This window comes from Apodemus sylvaticus, chromosome 18 (genome assembly GCF_947179515.1).
Source record: "Apodemus sylvaticus chromosome 18, mApoSyl1.1, whole genome shotgun sequence".
Taxonomy (NCBI): domain Eukaryota; kingdom Metazoa; phylum Chordata; class Mammalia; order Rodentia; family Muridae; genus Apodemus; species Apodemus sylvaticus.
This window is the reverse complement of record NC_067489.1, coordinates 66,619,120-66,631,756: the sequence shown is the minus strand read 5'-3', so window position 1 is coordinate 66,631,756 and position 12,637 is coordinate 66,619,120. Positions and strand designations below refer to the sequence as shown.

The 12,637-nt window shown below is 40.7% G+C and overlaps 1 long non-coding RNA gene across 1 annotated transcript; it reads right to left on the bottom strand.

The window, feature by feature from the left end:
* Positions 1-1,848: 1,848 nt before the first annotated feature.
* On the bottom strand, positions 1,849-5,504 carry LOC127668810 (uncharacterized). The gene is made up of 4 exons (XR_007974201.1): positions 5,448-5,504; positions 4,331-4,522; positions 3,581-3,809; positions 1,849-2,021 (listed from the first exon to the last, which is right to left on the bottom strand). It is a non-coding gene; the product is annotated as an uncharacterized LOC127668810 (long non-coding RNA).
* Between the last annotated feature and the right edge of the window lie 7,133 nt (positions 5,505-12,637).

The following is a 12,637-nucleotide window of genomic DNA, read 5'->3' as shown; positions in this document are numbered from 1 at the left end:
GAAGAAGATGACCTTATAAGTTACTCCTTTCCTGAGATGAATACTTTTCAAAATCATCACAGCCAATGAACAAGAATCTTATCCTCACCTAATGTCTGTGTCACCCTACAAGCAGAACCATTGTTTGTTGAAACAGTTGATGAATGACTTCATGGATCGACCATCTTCATACACACACTATTTCTTATATGAATGTAATCTGTTCGCTGAGGGCTGAGAATGATGACAGTCACTCAAATCAAATAGCTTTGACCATAGCAGGAAATCTATATCCAAATAACTGTGCCTACAATTCATTCCTTGGGACAGCAGAACTGTCAACTCTTAGCTTAGCTACTATGGAAGTAAAATCCTTTGGTGATGTGGGGTACATTGAAGTACAGCCTTTTTTTTCCCCATTATTTTTCAAGACAGACTTTCTCTATGTAGTCCTGGTTGTCCTGTAATTCACTCTGTAGATCAGGCTGGCCTCGAACTCAGAAATCTGCCTGCCTCTGCCTCCCAAGTGCTGGGATTAAAGGCGTGTGCCACCACCACCCAGCCGAAGTACTACAGCCTTATTACAATGAACTCCAGTGTCTAAAAATTGTTCTTATTTTGGGTTTGTACCACAATAAGAGCCAAGATTTTAAGCTCTACTAAAAACAAAACAAATAACAAACAAAATCCCACATTCTTGCCTAAAGGATAATCTTATGGAGGTGTTTTCTAAATTGTGGGGCCCTTACATATATATAGGTTTGTATCAGGTTGTCAAATATCTAGCCAGTTCACATGCTGCCTATAGCGCTCCACACCTTGCATTGGTTTTGTTTTGTTATAAGGCAGAGTTTCTCTGTATCTCTGGCTGTCCTGGAATTGATTCTGTAGACCAGGCTAGCCTGAGTTCAGAAGATGCTGCTACCTCTGCCTCTGAACACATTTTAAACAGTTTTTTCATACTAATTTAATCTAACCTGTGGTATTATAGTTTCAACTTTTCTACATCTTCTTTGAGACTAAGAACATCAAAATTCTTTTAGAAAGGTATTCATTTCTAAAAATGATTTACTTATTTTTCATTTTATTTATGTGTGTGGTTGTGTGATGCATGCAGGATCCTGCAGGATAGGGTGCCAGAGTCCCTGTAATGGGAGTTACAGACAGTTGTGAGCTGTCATATGGGTGCTAAGAACTGAGCCCAGGTTCTGTGGAAGAGCAGTCAGTGTTCTCATCAATGGAGTTACCTCTCAAGCCCCACATCAGAATTATAAATCTTTGACATGTTAGGTATAGAATGGTAGTTCATTGTAGTTTGTATGTGTGTATATCACATATGTGCATGTATGTATATACAAGCATATGGAGGTCAGAGGTCAATGCCAAATGTCTTCCTCAACTGTTTCTCCACTATATATATATGTATGTGTATATGTGTATATGTATAGTTAAATGTATATGCATATATTTATGGATATGAATGTATTTATGTATATTTATCTACCTGTATATATGTGTATATAAATTATGTATTTCTGTATATAAATATATATAAAATATATATTTTAAATATACTTAAAATCTTTTACAAAGGAGTTCAAAACTTTTTTAATTTATGTGCGTCTGTATCAGTGTGTGCCACAAGTATGTGGTCTCAGCAGAGGCCAGAAAAGACATCAGAGCCCCTGGCGCTGGGGTTGTGAGCAACTTTAATGCAGAAGCTGGGAAATGGATTTTTCTTCTCAAGCAAAGCAGCAATCTCTCTTAACAACTGAGCCATCTCTCCAGCCCAGAGCTGCTGTTTGCACGGAGTTCTTCTCTGTCACGTAGCCATCACACCCCCACCCCACCCCACCCCACCCCAGCGGATCTGTGTGGGAAAGTCTCCCAAACACGTTTTCTGGTCATCTGCCTCTAAGAAAACTTTGATCTTCAAGGAATGTTGAGTTCACAGTCAGAGATCATGCTCCTGATGGATTAATAGTGTTGGTTTTAGAACAAATCCTGGAGATCCCAGTGCAGAGAAAGCCAGGGTTAGAGACCTGGGGAAGAATAAGAGGGAATTAGAAGACAATCTTGCTTAGTGTTCGTGGATGCTTTTGGGCCACAGCAAGGATTATTACTGGCTACTTTGATTATTATTGTCCCTGATTATTGTCATAGAAGCAACAAGTCTTCCCCAGTGCCACACAGAGACATTCTTGATTCAGAAAGAGCTCCACTCCTCCTCAATTCTGGAAAAACAACCTCAGCTAAGGCATCTAACTGGCCTTCCAGACCAGAACCAGAAGCGTTTAGATGGTCCTGGGTTTACTTGAGTTCAGAGGTTTTCTTAAGTTTTTGTACCGCATAACAGGCCTGAAGTTCCAACTGCCATGGAGCCCACAGTGTCCGCGCCACCAACAGGGAATGAACATGGGAGCAGCTCGCCATTCGCAGAGTTTAGATTTAGGTGGACCCTGCCATGATGCAGACAGCTAGCATTCGGGTCTTAGAACCCAGCATGGAGACAGCACTACCTGCCCAGACGAAAACAGAATCCTAATCCACAGTTCTGGGAACGTCCCTAAAGGTGCTAACCTCGCTTTTCGGCTTCTGTAGCTCTGCTTCGGGCTAACTGTTCTTGCTGACTTGGTATGCCAGCCCATGAGGTGGTTTTTGTATTTAAAAGCTCATCCATCCTGAGAAAGGCTCATAACTGCACAGTGGTCCTGAACACCCAGTGTAATTTCTGGCTGGCTAATAAAGACTTTCTATTGGTTTGAACCTGTGTCCATGGGGTCTTCTCTAGTGGATACCTCCCAACATCAACAACATAAAAGTTCAGCAAGGGTTTGCTATATGAGGAAAGAGAGGGCCCAGCAAGAGGAAGGCTGGGCTGGACAACAGAGGGGAGGAGAGTGAAAAGAAACATAATTGCATATGTGTATAAAAATCTCATAATGAAACCCATTACCTTGTGTGCTATCTTAAAAACAACCCTCATTTTTAAAAGGAATAAAGAATATCTACAAAACTGTATTCCAATAGAGAAAGGAGATAAAGCTGGACTTGGGTGTACTTTTGGGGAGTGGAGGGGACTAGTTGATAGTGGATGGATGGGATCAAAATACAATGCTTACAAGGATGAAACGGCTAAAGAATTAATACAATATAGTCTATTAAACTACTAGACCCAAGGGCTGGGTGTAAAGACACCAACATTAATCCCAGCACATGGGAGACACAGGCAGATGGGTCTCCATGAGTTTGAAGCTTGTCTCATCTACATAGTGAGTTCCAGGGCAGTTGGAGCTGCATAATGAGACCCCATCTCAAACAAACAAACAAACAAACAAACAAACAACGCCCATTACATTCAAACACATCCAAAATTAATTTCAGGTTAGTTTTTCTCCCTACTTAACAAACTTTCCCAAATAGACCTAATTAGAACCAAAATAGGAACTATTAATGTACATTTTAAATAATATTTGCTGTAGATTGTTTTGTGGTTAGGTTGGGATTCCCACATATAAACATAAACAGGCTTTCATGGATCCTAACTAGCTTTGGGAAAGTGGCCTTATTGCTTTAAACAGAGTACAGATCCATTTTGTACCTCAGCCGTGGTGTCTTGGGTCCTAAGCTTTCTTTCCACTCCACTACAAAGTCTCATACCCAGGCCTTTAGAGGATTCATCATATACAGACGAAGGATTTGCTGCTCTCTGTGTGACTGGTGGACACCAGAGGGCCGGTGATGAAGAGAACCTGTGCTGTTGAGCCCAGCGAGCCTTTACCCCGTGTAGTTCCTTGCAGAGTTCATCATTCACAGGTTGAAAATCATCCCTGTTGGGAGGAAAAGCACACGGTGTAATCGTGCTATCCTGCTGGGACATGGCTCCAGCCAGATGGGCAAAGAACTACGTTTAGATCAGGGATTAGGAAAAGTAGAGAACAGTACAAATGACCCTATGGGGACCCGAGCAAAGCCATCAGGGAGAACAAGGAGAAATGACAACCCTACCTCACTTGCTAATGTTTTCTTGGGCTAGTTCTCCCCCCAACACACATTCTGGATGGGGTTCAAAGGTCAGATTCTGAGTGAAGGAGCCAGAATGCTTTCCTGAGTTTGGATTGGGTGGGAGGTGGAAGGGGGGGGAGGTTAGACATGAGAGCTTCATTGTTGTAACTGGAAAAGAAGTTTTCCTTCAAGACAAGTCCAATTCCCAGAAGCAAGTCCGCTTTGGGCCACTTTCACAATCGACACCAGTAAGTAACCTCTCTGGGGGTGGGGGTGGGGTGGGGTACAGTTCAGCTGCCTTTCTTGCCTCTCTGAGAAACCAGAGCGGTGTTCCCGTTCACTTTACCTAAGGACACAGGGCTCCTGATGTCCTTCTTCTTTATTTGACTTCACGGTAGACTTTGGTCTCAAGTTTTCATTCCAGTAATCTCTTTGTTGTAGAGCAAACAAATATATATATTAAAGGCAGGTTTATCGGGAAGCTGCTCATGGATGGACAAGTTCACTGACCTCAAAGACCAAGGCCCATGACGTCACCCTGTGGAAGGGTGGGAAGGAAGAGAAAATAAAAGGGGCGCATGGGGGGTGGGGGCGGGGAGAGAGAGATTGAGATTGAGAGAGGGAGAGAGAGAGAGCAATTTATATTTTAAGTACCTCAAAATTTCTTTGTTTCGAGGCATAGAATAATTTGTTCAGTTGGGAAATAACAAGTTCCACAGCAACTGAAAATGTGTATTTTTCCTGAGGCACTTTTATCTTGGAAGTCCTACCCTGTATCCTAAGCTGAGGTGTTGGCAGAAGGGAGGAGCTCTGTCCTGTGCTCAAGAGTCCTAAGAGGCTGCAGACACCACACCCATACCTGGGGAATCTTTTCTGGTGCTCTGAAGCAAGGATGGAATGTGGAGGTGGTCTTGACACTGGGAGACTCAGAGGAAAAGAATCAAGGCAAGAGACAGGGAAATAGGTGACAATCCCTTCAGAAAATGAATGGTAAATTACAATTTTTGCCTCTTCAGTATTTTGACAGGGAAAAACACCCACGCCTCCCCTTCTTTTCCTCTTTTTGAAAATAATCCAGCAGTGTCTCCTATTTATCCAGTGCGGGTCAAGATTTACCTCTGGACACTTCTGGAGAAGATTCTACAAGTCCATTCTAAATGCACCTAGAAAGGTTTCCCTGGGCTAAACTCTGCAGTGATCTCCCGTGTTCAGCTTGACGACCACCTGAGAGCTATTCCTGGTGCCTCGGTGGTGCCCCGTCCCCGCCAGACATGTGAGCAGCACAACCCATCCCCGAGGCTCCCACAGTGACCTGAAGTAACCTCACGGGCTCTCTGTGTGTTTGGATAACACAGAGATAAGATAAAGAGGACGTGAAGCAACACCCCTGAAAAACATGGTCCAGTGACCTAGTATTCAAGCACTGACCAAGAGCGACAGTTGAACAAGGATATTTTTCTTACCGCCAGTCTCTTCTGCCCTAATTACTTCTTGTTGCAGACTCAGCAGAGACAAACCACAGCTGGCCGGCAGTGTTTTCTGCTGCAATGCTCTTCGGGTAATCAAAAGCAACGGCTGCAGACTTCCTTTTCCCAGATAAAGCATTGCCCCAAACTGACCTCCTTTCCACGGGCTCCACGGGCTCCACGGGCTCCGTTTCCCAGTTCTAATCTTTCCCAGCGCAGGTATCTTATTTGTGGACCCAAAAACGCAGTGCTGTCTGTTGGTTAGATACATTTTAATTGGATAACTTTTAAACTGATTTTTATTTGAGAAAAAATTCACACGCGTTCTCAGGAATTAAAAGACACACCAGGGATACAGTGAACAGATGCTCTACCACGTTCTCTGTGTTGGCATTTTGTCTAGGCTACACATGTCTGCCCCAACAAAACATCCAACACGTCTAACTTTCCAAAGAAGAAACCATAAGTTTCCACTACACACACACACACACACACACACACGCATGCGTGAAGTCATAAGCAAAAAACCAGAAAGTATCTAATTCTGTATGCTTCCCACCACAAGGGATAACAACCATTCTTTAACTATTTGATGCTGAGAGAAATCCTTGGTTTTTCTCTGACTTGAGAAAAATATGATTCTAATATTGTCTTATTAGGCATAAAATGCTAGGATTGGGAGTGTGTGTGTGTGTGTGTGTGTATGCATGCATATCACAGAGATCTGTACAGTTTTGTTTTGTTTTGGGTTTGGTTGTTAAGGTCTTAGTCTGTATAACCCAATCTAACCTCTAACTCAAGGCAGTCACCCTGCCTCAACTTCTCGAATGCTGGGATTACAGTCATGAGTCACCATGTCTTACTTAATAAAATATTTTTATGTTAAAAGTGTAGTGTATATATTTATTTTATTGAGATACATACAAAAATTAAAGACCAGATTTAATATTTGTTTGTTTGTTTCACACTGCTGGAAATGGAGCCAACAGCTTGAGGATGTTAAGATGTTCTCCCTCACTGAGCTGTATCTTTAGACTGGACACCAAATTTTAATTGGCTTTTGTATTTATGGAGTTAATTATAAGGTGTTTTGCTTTCCTGCCATTTATCCTAAATTTTATTAAATTTTCCTGTTATCAAGGCCACTCTGGGCAATTTAGAACTCATCTCAAAATTAAAACAATGAAATGGGGGCTGAGGATTTAGTGTGATGGTAGAGTATGTATGTATGTATGTATGTATGCATGTATGTATGCATGTGTGTATGCATGTATGCATGTATGTATGTATGCAACCCTAGAATCAACCAATGGCACTGGGGTAAAACAGGAGTTTTTCCTGATCATTCTGTAAAACCAACTGGAGAAAGTCCCTCTGAGAATTATTTATTTTACATTAATTTAAAATTTTTTACATTAAATTTTTACATTTAATTTTTTAAATTTACATTTAAATTTTACATTAATATAAATTTATTATATTTAAGTTTTGTCTCTTGAGGTGATTTAAAGATTTGTTGGTCTTTTAATTTTCCATTTTTTTTGAAGTTCTTAAATTTGTTCATATAGAGTTTAGCACAATATTTCTTGTGATTATTTATGATAATTTTCAATTCTCTATACCCGTGGTTATTTTCCAAACAACTCTTTGTTTTGTGAGTTCATGTGTTTTGCTTTTCTTTTTTTCTTTCTTTCTTTCTTTTCTTTTCTTTTTTTTTTTTTTTTTTTGGAATTTGTTTTTTTTTGAGACAGGGTTTCTCTGTGTAGCCCTGGCTGTCCTGGAACTCACTCTGTAGACCAGGCTGGCCTTGAATTCAGAAACCCACCAGCCTCTGCCTCCTGCTGGGATTATAGGCGCCGCACCACCACTGCCCAGCTATTGCTTTTCATTTGATTACGGTGTAACTGTGGTGGCCTGAATGAGAATGGCCACCATAGTCTCATACGTCTGAATATGGCCTCCAGTTGGAGGGACTGTTTGAGAAGGACTGGGCGATGTGTCCTTGTTGGGAGAGGTATGGCCCTGGGGGTGGGGTGGGCTGAGGGTTCAGAAGACTTGGGCCATACCCAGTGTCTCTCTTTCTGTCTCATGCTTGTTGATCAGGGTGTGAGCAGTCAGCTACTGCTCCGTTCCTGCCTGCTGCCATGCTCCTGTCATGATAACCACGGCTCCCATGCAAGAGTTTACTTGCTTCAGATAAACTCTTTGTACTATAATTTGCCAAAGTCATGTGTCTTACCAAAGCAATAGAAAAGCAAGTAAGACAATAATTTGATGTTTTTAAAGGCCTAACCTATTTATTTATTTATTGTGGTTTTCTGCTTCTCGATTCATTTTTTATATTCATCTTTGTGATTTCTGCCTTTCTGTGTAGTTTAGATTTTTTCCTGATATTTTGAAGAGGTTTTATCCATTTCTTGTTTATTGAGATAAATCTTTAGAAGTATGAATTTTTTTCTGGGTATAGTTTTCATTGAATTCTAAGACTGCTAACTTTTGGCGTTTATACTATTTGTTATTTCTGAGGAGTCTCTCTATGGAGTTCTACTTTTCTCTTAAACTCTGAAATCCTGGCTTTATCCTGAAGGTAATAGGATAAGGGTTTAGCTTAGTCTTTGCTCTTCGCTACAGCAAAGTATCATAGAATAGAACAGGTAACTTATCAACAATGAAATTTACTGTTCTTGCTTCCGAGGACTGGGAAGCCCAAGATCAAGGCTGAAGTACAGTGGGTTTCTAAGAAAAGCTGTTCTCTTCCACAGATGCTGTGTGGCTGTTGGGTTCTCACATGGAAGGCTAACAGCTGGGACAAAAGGCCTCCCTCTGACCTCTTCATGAGAAAGCTAATCCCACTCCTTCTCAGGAAAAGAAATAGAGCCATATGATAGAAACAGCACCCCTGTTTCTTAATACTATTAACTAACGTGTGAGAGATTTAGTGTGAGACATTTTGTAAAGACAAAGCATTTAAGCACAACTTCCATCAGGAGAGTGATGTTTGTAATTATGGGTTACATATTCTACTCCAGTTAAGGTACAGAAACTAGATATTCAAACACAGCAAACTATAGACATTCAAACACAACAAACACAGTAACTAGGCATCAAGAAAAGATAAACATTACCAGAGCTGAAGTCAATGGAAAGGGGGCGGAGGATAAGAAGGTTCTTCTGGAGACTGTAGCAATTACACTTAGCCAGATGTAGAGTAAGGGATGGTCAAGTTGTTCCAAAAGTGAACAGCAAGGCTTTGATGACGTGCACTGAAGAACAAGTACAAGAGGGACATCACAATCGTCAGGGCAACTGTGACAATGCTCGTGTCAACATATGACCACACCGAGACACGCACATCTGCAGTGCTGGGGAGGTCACTGCCATGTAGCCACAGAGTTTTTGTGTTTCAGTGCATTTCCACTGCCAGTCTCTGAAAGCATTGTATCCATAGGCTTGAAGCAGACTAAGATGAGGTTTATGGTCAGATCACACTGTCTTTTTGCTAGTTCAGGATTCTAGCTCAAGGAACTGTAAGAGAACATAGCATCGTCATGTTTCTTCAATTGTTTGGATTGTTATTACAAAATACTGTGTAATGTATCATCAGTAGAAATGTAGTCCTTATAGCTCCAGAGTCTGGAAAGTCCATAGTCAGAGCAGTAGGAAAGCTAATGTATGAGGAGAGTTGACTAGCGGGCTCATAAACAGTGCTTCCTCTCTCTTTCCTCACATGGGGACAGGATGAAGCAGCTCAGACGGCAATGACCCTTCTCGTGTCTCTCCCCTACTGACACGTTTGCTTTAAAAAGGTGAGATTCCTTCTTGGAGAGAACATATGGAGACATATTAGTGCCTGTAAAAGATGTCTTCATTTAGTGTATTGATGTATTTTTAAATAAATGATTTAAAGAAGTTATAAGTGTGACAGATACAACAGTTCCCTTAATTTAAACTAATTTAATCTTTTGAAAAACTTCCCTGAGATTTAAAATACTAACAAAGTTGTATGATATATTTAGATAAGCTACACCAGTTAATGTTCATAACCAACCCTTTCCCTGTTGGAAGTAACAAAAACAGTATGTGGTCTACATCATCTGAGCATTTTAAAAAGAAGCAAAATGTAAGATGCCAAGTACTCAATGTGCTACTGACATTTAATAAATGTCAAAGAGAAAGAGAACATTTGTCTCTGAAAGTGTAATTTGGATTTCAACCTTTTCATACGATTTTTTTCTTCCTACCAAAAGTTCAAGATCCCCTTTTAAAAGGCTGGATGAGAAGGAAAAACAAATAACCAAAAAAAAAACAACAACAACAACAACAACAACAACAACCCAACAATAACAAAAGGACAATTGTTTTACAAAATCATGGAATAGAATATTAATATATCATTAGCACTGACTATGCACAAAACATAGTATGTTAGTTTAGGCAAAGAAAAGCTGATACAGGTTGCATTGAGCATTCTTACCTTTAAGTTGCTTCTAGTTTGATAGGGTAAGAGAAAAGACTTAAGAAACTTCCTTAATATAAAGCAATAATGTGATGGTTAATTTCAATAGCCAACTTGAAATCTGGACTCACTTGGGACCCTGGCCTCTAGGTACACCTATGGGGGATTATCTTAAGTTAATTGAGATGGGAAGACCTGCCCACTGCAGTTGGCACGGTTCCTTGAACTAGAATCTTGGACTAGAAAAAAGAGAGCTTGATCTGACCATAAGCTTCTCTGCTTCAAGCCTATGGATACAATGCTTTCAGAGACTGGCAGTGGAAATGCAGTGAAACACCACTCCATTCTCAGAGGAGATTACAATCTATTCAGAAAGATGAGCTGGATGTAAATAAACAGTTTGTATCTATGTCTAGTAGATCATCTCAAGTATGTCCATATGGATATCTGTATCAAAAGCTCTACGTGTAAAGTAGCTGTCACATTCAAAGCAGGCATGCAAAGAAAAAAAAACCCTCACATACAACAAAGGACACTATATGGTCCCCAAAGGCCTCTTTTGACACAGATACATTAGCGAGACCCAAGGGGAATTGTTAAATATGATAGATAATCTTGGTCATCAACTTTGACATCAACTTAGTGACACTTCTGGACAGATCTGTAAGGAAATTTCTTGGGAGGATTAATTGGGTGGGGGGAAGGGAAGTGTATGGCACCTTGTGGCCCAGATGTAAGGAGGTCCAAGGGAAAAGCTGTTGTTTTCTGTCTGCCTTGCTCTTACCCTGCTGCTGCTGCTGCTGTGGCTGCTGCTGTGGCTGCTGCTGCGATTGCTGCTGCTGCTGCTGTGATTGCTGCTGCTGTGATTGCTGCTGCTGCTGCTGCTGCTGTGATTGCTGCGGCTGCTGGACTTCAGCTTCTTTTGACTTCCAATGTGGACTGGTGACCAGTGGGTCTCCAGACTCCGCCAGGCTCTCAGCAGCAGACGGACACTGTTGAGGCATCCCGGGCAACCACCAAGTTCTCAGCCACTGCAGTGTAAAGACTCTTGGTGAATTACCCAGGATATCATGAAAGCCAATAGGTCATATATATATATATATATATATATATATATATATATATATATATATATATATATATATATTCATTCTTTGTTTTTCCCTAGAGAACCCTGACTAATATGCACAGGAGATGACCTGTGAAGAACCTTGTAGGCCGTTAAAGAGCAGTCTACAGGAGACCTTCAGCGTGGATAGAGAACAGCATTTTGGGACAAGATATGAGAAATGACTAAAAGATATGTCTAGAAAGAAAATTGAGATCAAATCACTACTTAATGCCCCTTAATGCTGCCTGATCCTCAGGTTATGTTAAGTATTTATCTGCAGTGTTAGTCGGGTCAACACACCTAATGTCAAGCCATCTAATTATTTTATGAACTCAAGAAGGAAGACAAATGAACATTTCCTGTCTTGGTACTTAGAAAAACTAAAGTTTTCTTGAATAGGACTGAGTAACTTGGGGATGGTCAGGAAATTAAAGAGCTTTGACCTGCCTAATTGTCCCTACAGGTTGAAGTAGAGACAGCACGTCTAAATAGCTCCAGCAAATACCTATGCCCCAAACACAGAGATGGCTGTACTCAGCCTTGGTAGTCCTATTCCTTTCCTATTCATTCTATGCTTTCTCTCTCGAGTGTGAAATTTTCCATATGCTATTCTTTTTTTTTAAGATTTATTTATTTATTTATTATATGTAAGTACACTGTAGTTATCTTCAGACACTCCATAAAAGGGCATCAGATCTTGTTATGGATGGGTGTGAGCCACCATGTGGTTGCTGGGATTTGAACTCATGACCTTTGGGATAGCAGGCAGAGCTCTTAACTGCTGAGCCATCTCTCCAGTCCCCTCCATATGCTATTCTATTAGAAGCCCACATTATAAAATTTTGTATCACTGTTTCTGTCGGTCTCTGTCATGACTACAACATTGCTATACATGGGAATCTCCTAGACCCTTGGTCCTAGGGCAATCTGAAAAATCCAGATTCAGCTAGTTGGGTCCCACCCTATGAATGATGACAACTCATATGGGTTGGTCAGACATGGCATTTTGTCAAATCTCCCCTGTTAATTCTAATATGAAAACCATTGGGGACATTATCTTACTGGAACATATAAGACTCCAGCTGATATCAATTATTGATTTTGGTGGGGCTTTTTGTCTTTCCCATTAGACTTTTTGCATCGGGGGAAAACAACAACTACTGTTAATAATCTAGATAATTCTACAGAAAATTGCTCAATACCACTTCCACACGCTGCTTTAGGGTCTGCTGGAGTCATGTGCAAATCACAGTCAGGAGTTAGGAAAAGGAATTTGGCTCAGAATAACCTTTTGTCCACTGGATTTTTTTTTTTTTGAGATTTATTTATTTATTATATGTAAGTACACCGTCACTGTCTTCAGACACACCAGAAGAGGGTGTCAGATCCCATTACAGATGGTTGTGAGCCACCATGTGGTTGCTGGGAATTGAACTCAGGACCTTCGGAAGAGCAGTCAGTGGTCTTAACTGCTGAGCCACCTCTCCAGCCCCACCTCTGGAATTTTTTAAACACTATTCTTTATGCCCAGTCTATAGTAAGAGACTTTGTCAGAATTTTCTAGAAAGACTTCTAAAGCCATAGTTAAATCAACATGACAATAGCTCCCTTATAATCATT